We start from the raw sequence: 12430 nt of genomic DNA, 5'->3' as shown, positions 1-12430 counted from the left end.
TATCAAACAAAGGAAAATCAGTCTTGAAAATGAAACGAGACTGCGTTGGCTATTGCTGAAAGGACGACAAGCGAAGTTACCTACGATCTGTTAATATCAATTGGCAGGCCACAGGTTGGTGCTGAAATGCACGATAAAAGTCTCGTCAGACACCCGATGATACGTATTGAGGTACGAAACGTATTGGACCCATATTCTTTTAATATTAAGAATTAATTGTTGAACATAGTATTCTTCTTTCTCCCAACCCATTAATGATAACAATAGAAATAATCTTACATTAAGATATTCCGCTGCCAAAAATAAACATAGATAATACAATTATTTTAACTATCGATCTAAACCGGCAAAGAAATTTTCTTTTTAGCCTCGGACAGTACGGTGGTATCAGAGCCACTATTCAAATAAATTTTGAAGATAATTAGATAATAAATAAAAAAGATTTGGATAAATTATCAAATTTATTAGATAGTGATTATTATGCAGAAACAGCTTAATATGGAATGTAGTTATTGTGATTTTTTAATTGACAAAATTCCCGAAATAGATAAGAAAATAAAAAACCTACAAGAAGAGACAGAATATTGGGAAAATAGATATGTTAAAGTCTTTATTTTAGGGGTAGTTAGTACAACTATACAGGCCGTGAGAAAATGTAAAGAAGAAGCCTATAAACAATTTCAATTTTGTGAACAGGAGCAGATAGACCTTTATCTAGAGTTATAAGATCACTATAAAAGATATCATTTAACCTAATGGAAAAAATACAAGATAGTAAATTCAAAAGGACTTAAATTAGAAAATGATTTGGAAGAAATACAAAAAAACTATAATACATTTTGGGCAGGAAACGATGAAAAGAATAGAAAATTTATGATATTATGTGACAGCCCCACCTTCCCCTAAGGCGAACCAAAGGGGTTAGCGGACTGCCTGCCCAACTCTTGCCAGGACTAACGGTGCAGTTTAGAGCGATCTATAGTGTTCCGGAACTTATAACGCGCGTAAACGAGTCAAACTGGCAAAATAACCCAAAATAAAAAAAATGAAATCCGGAGTCGGCCATGAATAGTAACCGACCCGTCAGAACCCAACCAAAAATCAAGCAAACATTCACATCTTGAAATTTAGCGTTTACAAGCCAAAATGGCATATGAAAATTACTCAAAATTAATACATGTACGGTTGCCAAAATAAAAGTGAAAACGGCCCCAATGGCACATTTAGGGTTTCAATTCATAAACTATACAAAAGAGATATTCATCTAGTTCATTCGGCAACCAATTATCAAAAGTCATTCCAAAAGCAGTCAGATTCCTGTAAGGAAAACAAAAGGAACGGGGTGAGCTAATTGCCCAGTGAGAATACTATCACTCAAGCAACCAAGTACATATAAGCATCAAGCTTTTCATTCAATACATTAAAAGTAAGCAAAGGCACACATCACATGTGGTGATAAAAGGATACGGGTGGCTCTCAAGAGCCATTTTTCCCTCGTTTGCATTTCTTGATCGAACTTCATTGACTCTCCGTCAATTCAAAAGTAACCAACCATAGACTCCACTTTACTTTCATTCCTTCCACCCAACATACCCCTACCGGGCCCGAACTCCAAACACTTGCACTTTGGTATTACTCGAGTAAACCGGAATCGAGAGTCTCTCATACTACAAGATTCCATATAACATTTCCCCAAGGCACATCAATTGGCACGACCAAGCCCTCGCCGGCTCGATTCAATCAACTACCAATGGGGTTGAGCTCAAAGATAACAATTGTAGTCGTTGGATACTCGTCCAAACGACACCAAGCCATGTACTTTCATTTCATGTAACATGTCGTATAACATTCCAATAACATGGTAAACAATAAGTGAGAGTGATAAAGTACGCTCTCACTTCAATCAATTCACATTCAATTCACTTCAAGCAATTCACATTCAAAGCCATATAGTAACACACAAGTGAGTAGTACACTCACCAAGCTTGCAAATGAGGTTTCATGCACTTCCGTCAAAAGAACGTCGTGCACCAACGTCACGCCCTAAAACATGCAAACAAGTACAATGAGACTCGATAACGAGTCATAAACCAATGCCAAATACGACCCCAATAGGGTTCCATAAGCATATACAAGCGTTAGAGGAAACCAGAAAATGAGGAAATGCAATGAGCTTTGGCCCTGAAAAAACAGTTTTTGACCTCTTTTTGCGGTAATGGCACCAAAAGCACTACAATTACCGGATGAAGGTGTACGATACACCGTTTCGAACCTAAAAGACAGGGCTACAACATTGCAGAAGGTCACTCAACCCAGTTTTGAGTGCAACCATGTCAAAAATGCAAGATACTACACCAAAACCGTAAAACAGATTCACAGAATGCATTCTAGCGGAAACATCATAAATCAGGCTATCCAAGTCCAAATCCTGAAATTCCAAAACCAACTGAAAGCTAAGAAACAGGGCTACATTTCATCAGAAGGCCTCAACAACAAATTCCGAAGCAATTCCAGCCAAAACACCCAATTACAGGCGCAATTCTTACATTCGGGTAAAACCAGGATAGCAAGGGTAATTTCGACTTTTCTCATTCTACGCTACTCCGATTGACCTGGAATTTTGTAGGCACCTCTAAAATGTCATTCCCTACAACTTTCATGTTTTAAGACAAGGCCAATTCGGCCTCTAACTAGGAGCTATAAAACCGGGCAGAATGTTATTCATAAAAACCCTAATTTGTCAATTTTTCTTCCAAACAGAAATTGGTTGTAATTACCCACTTTTTCCACCTCCTAGAGTCATTATATACCATTTCCAATCATCATAGATAGCCACACAATCATGTTCATATTAAAACAGAAAATCACCAATAAATAAAAAACTTCACTAATTCAACCACAAATCAAGATGTAATCCATAATATTGCACCTTATACTACCACAAATCACAAATTAAGCATCATTAGAGGGAGGAGAATGGTTCTTCTCAACTCACCTTAGAAACAAGAGAGAGGGAGCAATAGGTCCTCTTAGCTTTCCAAATAACTTCACAAATCAACTCACTAACATTAATTGAAGAGGTTTTATGGAGAAATTTCAAGTTTCAATGGTTGGTTGGATGGTTTTGAGCTAAATGGAAGCAAAACTTGAAGAGTTTCTTTCTTTCTTTTTGAAAGAGAGGGCCGGCCACTAGAGGAGAGAAAATGGAGAAATTTTGGTTAATTTTGTGCTTTATTTGGTTAAATAGAAAAGGTGAATAGTAGTCTTATTGTAAGAAGCAATCCCATGGTGACACTTGTCACCTTTTATTAAATACTTACCTAACTTGTCTCTCTTATACCAATCCACTTAGCATCCTCTACTTATCTCTTAACACCCGGTAAATTAATTACAGTATCCAAAACTTAACCTAGTTGGCCGAATTTTTCCAAACTTTTCGCACTAGCGGGTCCCACGTCCGGTATACGCTCTTAATTTCTCAAAACCTATTCAATACTAGAAAAATCATCTAAAAACTATATTTACTCATAAAAATTATCTGGAAAATTTTTGTAATAAAGAAAATGCAGAAAACAAGCCATTAACCCGAATAAAACCTAAAAGGGAAAAATGACGGGTTCTCACATATTATCATTGTAATTAATCTGTAATCCAAAATTTGTTATCTTATAAGGGGATATTTGTTCTAGAAAACTTTCTACATTTATATATGTGTGTGTATATATATATATATGTATAAAATAAAATAATGTTCGGTTCCGACTTTGTTAGGTTCAATGTTGGCTAACTTTTTGTTAAGTGGACTATTTATTTTTTTTTTCCAAGTGGGCTTTTTTTAAATTCTTTTTCTATATTTTTTGTAACAACTAATTCCCTTCCTTCTTTGCTTCCTTATTTATAGCATGGTTTCTTATGTACACTTAATTTCAACAAATCGATTAATGACCTATCTTATATAAATTTGTATTAATTGTACCTTCTTTATAGACCTACCTTAATGCTCACGTAGACATAGTTTTTACCTATATCTTCATTTCCTGTTTTGATAGGTTATTGAGTTAGCTGTATTTTGTCAAATGAAAATTTTATCTTGTTGCCATTGTATTCATATAAACACCGGATTGTAAAAGTACTCCTAATTTCTTTTCTCAGTTTTTAATAATTTGAGCAAAAAATTAACTTCGTTGTCCATTAGTTTGCTTTTAAAAGTCTTTTTAGTCGTGAAAATACCAAATATTTAGTTGCACTTATCTCCTTCACGCATATGTTAACTTGTCACCATTAATTAAACACAATTGAATTACAAGATAAGATGTGATTGAAACTAATTATTAATTATTATAAATTAACCATTTTTAATAAGTTTACCAATTAGTATATTAAATTATATAAAATAGCATTTTAAGTTCTTTTATAACAATTTTTGTACAAAAAAAATAAAATTATAGAACATAAAAAATTATAAGAAACTAATTACATAATAGTTTTCTACTTCTGCTTATGTGAATGAAAGCCGACAATAAACGGTAGTCTATTTTTGTCCACTCAGCATGTAAAAAACTGCACAAACTACTTAGATGAAACAAGTGATTCTGTTTATTTGAATGAAAGCTGTCTATAAACGATAGTCTATTTTTGTCCAATCAGCATGTAACTGCACAAAATATATAAATGAAACAGGTGATATAAACACCTTAATCTGAATCCTTTGGCAAAAACTAAGATACAATAAGATCCGATGGGTTGGTCAAAACCAAAGCTAATTGAAGGCCAAAAGGCTGGGACAAATTGGGCTTGTCATTCAAAACTTAAATCTCAAATGCAGTTATAATTAAAAGTCAAAATTGTTGTTCCTCCAAAAAAAAAAAAAAAAAATAGAGTCTCTATTGTATCCTCCAAAAAAAAAAAAAAAAAAGATCTCTTGGCCCCACAAAGAAAGCAACTGTTTAGAATCTTAGCATCCAGAGTTAAATTGCTAAAAATGGAGGAAGGATCTCGCTGGAGCTGTTTGAACTAATAGCCAAAGTATAAATTCTAACCACACATAAAAAAAGGGACATTATGCTTCAATCAAGAACAGAAGGTATACCCAAAGAATACAGTTTGTCTTTCATGGTTTTACTGCGATACATGAAATTTAGTGGCAGAAATTTGCAATAAGTATTTTTACAAGTCATAAGCAGCTGCCCTTTCTTTTTTTGGCATATTCACTCCTGTAGCTGTTCAATGGCTATGAAACATCTTTCCATAGAACTGCATTCTTTCTATCTATTTTTCCTGCATTTTTGTAGCATGTGATTGGTTTTTTCATTGATGAAGAAACGTCAGAAGTTTATCTTTCAAAATCTGAATTTGGAAATAATTAATGTAGCTTAGATATCAAAGAGTAGTATAAAATGCATCAATATTTGTCAGTGATATGGAAGACAAAAACCTGGAGCTTATGCTAACTTCTTGACAGACAAGAGAGTGCTCTCTAAACCCTCCTCCTGTATTACTTCTGCGCTCTTCCAAGATGATCATACTGCCTACAGAGTAATGATAATTTATTAACAGCCATCTGATCCAACAAAGTCGTTGATAAAACAGAAGAAATGCAATCCTTGAGAGCATTCTGGACATGATTTCATGACATTTGAATTTCTAGCTTCAAAGAGAGAATAAACAAAGAAAAATGCACATAGCTACATTTGGAGGTAATCTTATATAAGTTCCAGGTATTCTAGAACATAACTCATTTCAAAGGATGATTTAACTGTTCCAATAGTTTCAGTGCTGATATATGAAGAAAAAAGGGATACTGCTATTTTTCCTTTGAGAAAAGAGTGTGTTTCTGAGACTGAATAACTCTAAAGCTGATTTATTTCAATAGTAAAGCATACTATTTAGGGACTGTTCTTGGGTTTCTGCAATCAGCTGATTATAGTTTTATCTTTAACCTTTTCTTCCCTCTTTTCTTATTGAGTTGTCATTGCTTTTGGCTTCTGCTTTTAGCTTACTGCCCACTAATAAAAATGCGATTATGAAAGGCAGCCCCTGAAGTTCTTTTAAAATCAGCTTTTAGCTTTTCAAAACATTTAAAAACAAGTGTATCAACAGATTTTCAGTAAGCACTTTTTCATAATCAACTTTCAAACTGCAGAAGAAATCAAGAACGAGCTTTTAAACTATCCAATATCTCTGCAAACAGATTTTAACTAGAAGCTTAAAGCCTTATATTACATCCATCCTGCTGCAAAGGTTATAGTTACAGACTTCTATGTGCTTACAGATGAATATATTCTTATGTTATTCATGAAATTAAAACTGCATTACCTCCCATTCCCCTTCCCCAAAAATAAAAGTGGCAAAAACAAAAGTGCAAGGATAGTACCTGCATTTGCAGCTATCTTTTAATTGCTATGCAGAATCATATATATGCTAAACTTCTTTGCCAACAATATTTGCATTAATATAAAAAAAGGAAAAAAGAACGAAATTTACAAACAGTGATCATTTTAGTGCCAGAAGCCAAAGGCAATAATACTCACCAGGAGCAGGAGAATGACGCTACCAGAAAGATGACAGACAGACAGACACACACACAGAGATATATAGGGAGACAGTGAGAGTGTAGGAAATGCTGTCAAAAGTTTGTACTAGTCATGTAGTACAAACTCGGCATTTAAGGTAATATAAGGTCAACTTGCTTGCTAACTGCTATAAACTTCAATTTCGAACAACATCCTGATCGAGTAATTCAACAGATTAGACATCAGCACATGTAGGAGCTGTACAATCAATTCATTCAGGTTGCCATCAGTAAGAATGTCTGATTTCATAATTGCAGAATTTCAGGCGGTTCCAATTATTCAGGCTTTTTTACCCAGCAATTTCCTCTTCAGAGAGTAATTTGTCTTTCATGGTACTGTTGTTTTCTTTCCAAGTTCATCCTCCCTTGTATTCTTCGTTCTTTTTAACAATGAACTTCACCATATTTTAACACAGTTCTTTCCCTTGATTCTTCCTCAAACCTCTAGAATCTAAACACTCTTCTCCTCCACTATCTCGATTACCCTTTTAGATTGGTTGAAAGGACACAATGGTTGGGCTTCTGTCAACTAAAAATATAGTTTTCACTTTAGGTGCTTCAACAACATAATGCCTTTTTTCTTTTTTCCCCCAATTGTAAAATGCAGCAGTTTAAATTTTAATTATATACTTGGTCACCAATCATATATATGAAATTTCACTTTTGGTTTATACGTTCACAGCCTTGGCCTTCAAGGGTCATAACCAAAAGAGCGTCAGTTCCCAAGGCATTGCATAAATAGGCACCTATTGGCCATAGTATTGGAGAGTGGAAACTAATATATGTAACACTCGAACAAAAGAAAGAGAACTCGGAGGAAGAAAACTCCTGAGACCCACTGTGTCGTTCCAGGTAGATCTATAAATACCAAGTTATCTACTCAGTGTATAAATACATGTCTAAGTTATGGAAAGAAAAAGGCAAAAGTTTAAGCTATTAGCTTCCTTGCAAACAACCCATACAAAATCTGCATAGCTAGAGTACGAGGTAGAATTTCCTGTGTTTACACTTGCCAAAGCCACAACTTTTTAACTACAAACATGGTTGGAAAAACCCACTTTTCACCAGAAAGATAACTGAACTCTCACAAACCTTCCTATTTATTTTAGAATAAAGGAATATATGTGTCTCATTACAGGACATAAACATAGAGCAGACTACTAGACTAAGGTCTTCTACCCTAATGGTCACTGGTGTTAATTCTGTTAAGAACAATCATCTCTCTAAAAAGGGTTTCATCGCAAATGGAGCCACATTCCATTGTATTCAAAGAAAATGGATGAAAACCATAACATCGTCATTTTGAAAAACAAAACATGAACATAGAAAAGAGGAATTGAAACAGAGAACTATAGCGATTAGCTCATCATTATCTGTCATCCTCGCCATCTTTTCCAGCTCAGATGATTCTTGTTTCTCTTACTCAAGTTTTCAGCTGTAAGAATCTCATTGTCAGTAGTCCACTAGGAAAAATATGCCAATTTATTTAGTTTTATTTTTTATTTTTCATTTGTTAATTATGCACTTACTCGTGTATGTAGATTTTGACATTCAACACAGAAAACGAGTCACCAAAAAAGACTCAAGAGAAATAAAGTAAATTTTTAAAGGGGTTACTCCTGCCAACATTTTCTAAATAAATGGCCAAGAACACCAAAACCTCAAAATATAGGCAACAAGCACATCATTAATTTGGCTCCAGTAGTTTCTTCCCTTCCACTTGGTTGGACACCGTAACTGTCAAAGGTAAGATCAAACTAAAGCTTAAAGCTTATTCAGTGAAACGAAGTTATCATTAGATTCTTCTGGTAACAACTTTTCCTGTTGTGAACTCACATTTGCATCTCTTTTTTCCCTCCTTTCCTTTTCTTTATTTTTTTTTTTTTTTTTGTTTTGGGAAAAAGGGGGCCCCCGGAAATTTGCAAGCATCCACTATGATTAATTGTACTCAACAAAATAAATAAATGAATAACTGGAGTGCCTATTGCATGCGTTAATGACATTCTGATGACATTCTAATGCAAAATATACGTCAAATTAAGGTCATTTTCAGATAGAAGTTTACTTTCTTAAAACGTCACTACTTGAGGCCTTTACTCAAATAATAGCCCTTTTAAGTTCCAAGATAGTTCTCTATTAAACTGCAAATATTGTTCAGGGATCACTGTAGAATGCAATGTTTGGGGAATTATGTCCTGCACATTATTCTTCTGTACTACAGATAGAGAGCAATATCTAAGGCACCTTAAGGAACTTTGGGGTGAGATTTATTGTATTTCTCTTCAAAACGTTCAGAAATATATTAAAGTTTAATTGTAAGCTAAATTACAATAATCTAATTTGTTTTTGTGCAATACATGGTTAAGCTATTAAGATGGAACCTATAATGAAACTAATCGGGCAAATTTCCAGACAAAACCAGCATGATGCAACTTAAAATTGAGAATTTCATAAGCATAAAAAATGTCATACTTATTGAATTAACGACTCTCCCTCAATCTCATTTAGCATCAATCTACTATATGGTGTGCACATCTAGCATATTATATAACTTACATATCAAAGCATGAAGCACTAACAAGAACACGATTCTGTACAAGGAACCTTATCTCAGTTTTGCGGAAATGACGTAAATATCATCTATAATTAAACTTACAGTCTTCTCATTTCAAAAGGAAACTGCGAATCCAAGATAGAAAATTAAAAAACAGTACGTGTCCTAGGGGAAAAAGGAAAGGCACTGAGTCAGTTTCATCATTAGCACAGAAACAGAAAAAAAGTTTGGATGCTTTACATTTCAATATAAATTAACATACTATTAACAGTAACTATGTATGATCAACACTGTTAAAGCCTTGGCAAGTTACACCGGTTACAAATTGGCTTTAATCAGTACTAAAACATTTCATTAGGTAAATGGTGCTTTGCTAAATCACAAGGACCACAAAACTTTTGCTTAATTACTAGCTAGGATTGTTAATATATTGTATTATTAGGGTCTCGATTTTTTGTATCTTTACCACTTGTAACTGATTCGACAATGGCTATTCTTCTTAAAAGAGGAAGAAAAGCCTGTAAGTATGGGCAATTCCATCATTGATATATTAACTCTTTCCACTCCAATTTTCATGGTATCAAGAGCCACCTTATGGTCTCATCCTAATCTTCCGCTAATTTATTCTCCATTTAGATCACATGCCAGACCAATCAGTATTCTTCTGTGATTAACATTCAGTGATGACCCATTAACAGTACATATGACAGAATGGTCATGCTGCTGGAAAGCATCGCCGCATTTTAGATATTACTCAGGCACTTTCACTCTCCACTAATGTTAGTAAATCTTTGGAGAGAACCTTACCTCAGCCATTTACACCATTAACCGAGTTTCTTCTTCTATCGTTTACAATCAATCTCTCTATGAGTGTCTCTATGGCACACGTTTCGAACCATGCTTGTAAAGTTTACAAATGTGCTTTTATCTTGCTTTAACCTTATGAACAAAGTTGATCCCTCATCTCAACTCTATTGCTTTCTTATTGTTGTTATACTCAGGTAGCTAAACATATTGGAGTCTCCCATCATCTGATTAAGAGGTTATCCACCCTTTGCCAAGTGGGTGGTGCGGGATACAGAATGCTTGCACGCTGTGACTGAGTCACCCTTACCTGAGCTCAAGAAAATTCCTAATGCTGACCAAGTCTCCTCTGTTAGAAAGGGGTATTAGTCTAGCATGTCTATGTTTCATTTGTCCTCCTCCAGTTCTTTGCAGCTTTTTATTAGTAATCTTATCAGGATATTCCCAGATGAAATGTCCTGTAATGCGGGTCCTAGAAACTCTTCTCGTCACTTCTGTTTGGCCTCTTGTAAACCTGCTCATATTGTGGATCCCAAACCCCCTGCTTCACAACTTGTACCTTGCTCTCCTCGTCATTCAGCTAGGGCAAGAGTTTCACATTCCTATCTCGATGACTACCATTGTTATCCTGCTGTAGCTGCTTTATATGAGCCTCAATCCTTTTATGAGCATTGTTCTGACCCCTTTTGGCGAAAAGCAATAGAGGAGAAATTATAGGCCCTTACTAAGGAGGCATGTGGTTTGAATTCTAAAATCACTATCACTATAGGTATGATAAACTGGTGAATGGGTATGGCTTTTAATCAAAACCCAGAGTGTTTGCTAAAGTTATCCAGTAATAGGTTTTGAATTTATTGTTTTCTTTTTTCCTTTTTTTTCCCCTCCTCGCTTTCTCATCCCCTTCTCTGCCTTCACCAATACCCTGACACTATAGTCACCACTCCACCATCAGCCGCCAGTGCCACCACTTCCGCCGCCAACACCAGACACTGTCGTCATCCTTTTCACTTCACCAACCACGTTACAAACCATTTTTTCCAGTAATATCTGCATTTTATGTGTCCTAAAACCTTTGAAACAGAGCCAAAAGCAAGCAGCTCCACCACTAAGCCGCCATGAAAATTCACCACCTTCTTCACCAATTGATATCAGAAAAATATTCCAAACATCAAATTTGGTCAGGAACACAAGTAACTGATGAAGTTTGTATATAAGCACATATGGCTATGATCATCTGCCAAACAAAGTTTGTAATCCCCATATTGCGCTTTATGGCCCCAAACAAGCTCGCCAAGCTCCTTGGGAAGCCTTGGATACCACCAGCTCATGTGATTCAACATTATTCATCAAAAGGTCATCACAGCGAATCATTCTTCTTCATCAATGTGGATGACATCATAATCGATGAGTAATGACATTTTGGGTATCCAAAAAGTTAAAAGTAATTCTTAGCACATCATTTTAAATGAAGGATCATGGGTATGTTTCCAATTTTCTTGGTTTAGAGGTCTCTAAGTGCTCTACAGGCTATGACTTACATCTAGTCGAGTGTGAATTAAATCTTCTACCTTAGATCGGCCTAATAGAAACCAAAACTACTGACAGTCCACTTCAGAGTAATGTCAAGTTGCGTCCTGCTGATGGGGAACTTCTCATGGATAGCTCTCGCTAGTTGGAAGTTGTATACTGGGTAAGCCAATTCATGTCTGCCCGACACTCCACTCACATTGATGCTGTACATGCAAAAGTGACCACTTCTCATGAATTTCACTTCTCATTCTATTCTTCCCTGGAGTAGAGAGCCTTTTCTAATTCTGATTGGTTCAGTGATCCTACAAATCATCGTTTTAGAACAAGGTATCCTTTGACATTACTAATACAATCAATAGTGTTTCCCCTAGTTTAGAATCGAGTATTGTACCTTGGCTTGACATTACTACTAAGCTCCTATGGTTGTGCTAGCTTCTTCATGACATGGGTGTCTATTCACACCAGCACACTTGTTTAGTGTGATAGCCAGAGTGCCATCCAAATCACACATAATACATCTTCCACTAACGCATGCAGCATATTGACTGCCATTTTGTTCAACACATCATTTTCTACAGCATACCCTCTTTGCCTCTCCTTTATCTGCTGATCATGTTGCCAATCTTTTTTAACAAGACTCACTCACCAGGAAACTTTCGTGCTCTTCCAATCTCAAAGTTGATTTCTAACTTATCACCTTGATTTTCAACACCTTGACTTTGTGTTATAGTATCTGGAATGTTAATATTATTGTGCTTTACACATAAATATAGGCTATTGTATCATCAATATATTAATTCTTTCCATCCCAACTATCAAGGGCAATGGTACAGACATTTGTAGTGAGTGCAACCTTACTAGAAACTAAGCAAAATTAACGCCTGCTTTTGAAACTCTGGCAACCCTTTATAGAAATCTTACCTAATCATTAAATTTGGTGCTAGAAGAAACCTAAAAATATGTTTGCAATA

At 35.3% G+C, this 12430-nt stretch overlaps 1 protein-coding gene across 1 annotated transcript in view; it reads right to left on the bottom strand.

The window, feature by feature from the left end:
• Positions 1–5488: 5488 nt before the first annotated feature.
• Positions 5489–12430, bottom strand: part of LOC113766872 (histone-lysine N-methyltransferase ATX2-like) — a 33573-nt gene continuing 26631 nt past the window's right edge. The window contains exon 25 of the mRNA XM_027311037.1: positions 5489–5528. The gene's annotated coding sequence lies outside the window, so the exon portion shown is untranslated. The remainder of the gene's footprint in view (positions 5529–12430) is intronic.

This window comes from Coffea eugenioides, chromosome 3, assembly GCF_003713205.1.
Source record: "Coffea eugenioides isolate CCC68of chromosome 3, Ceug_1.0, whole genome shotgun sequence".
Lineage (NCBI taxonomy): Eukaryota > Viridiplantae > Streptophyta > Magnoliopsida > Gentianales > Rubiaceae > Coffea > Coffea eugenioides.
The sequence above is the reverse complement of the archived record's forward strand: the minus strand, read 5'-3'. Positions and strand labels throughout refer to the sequence as shown.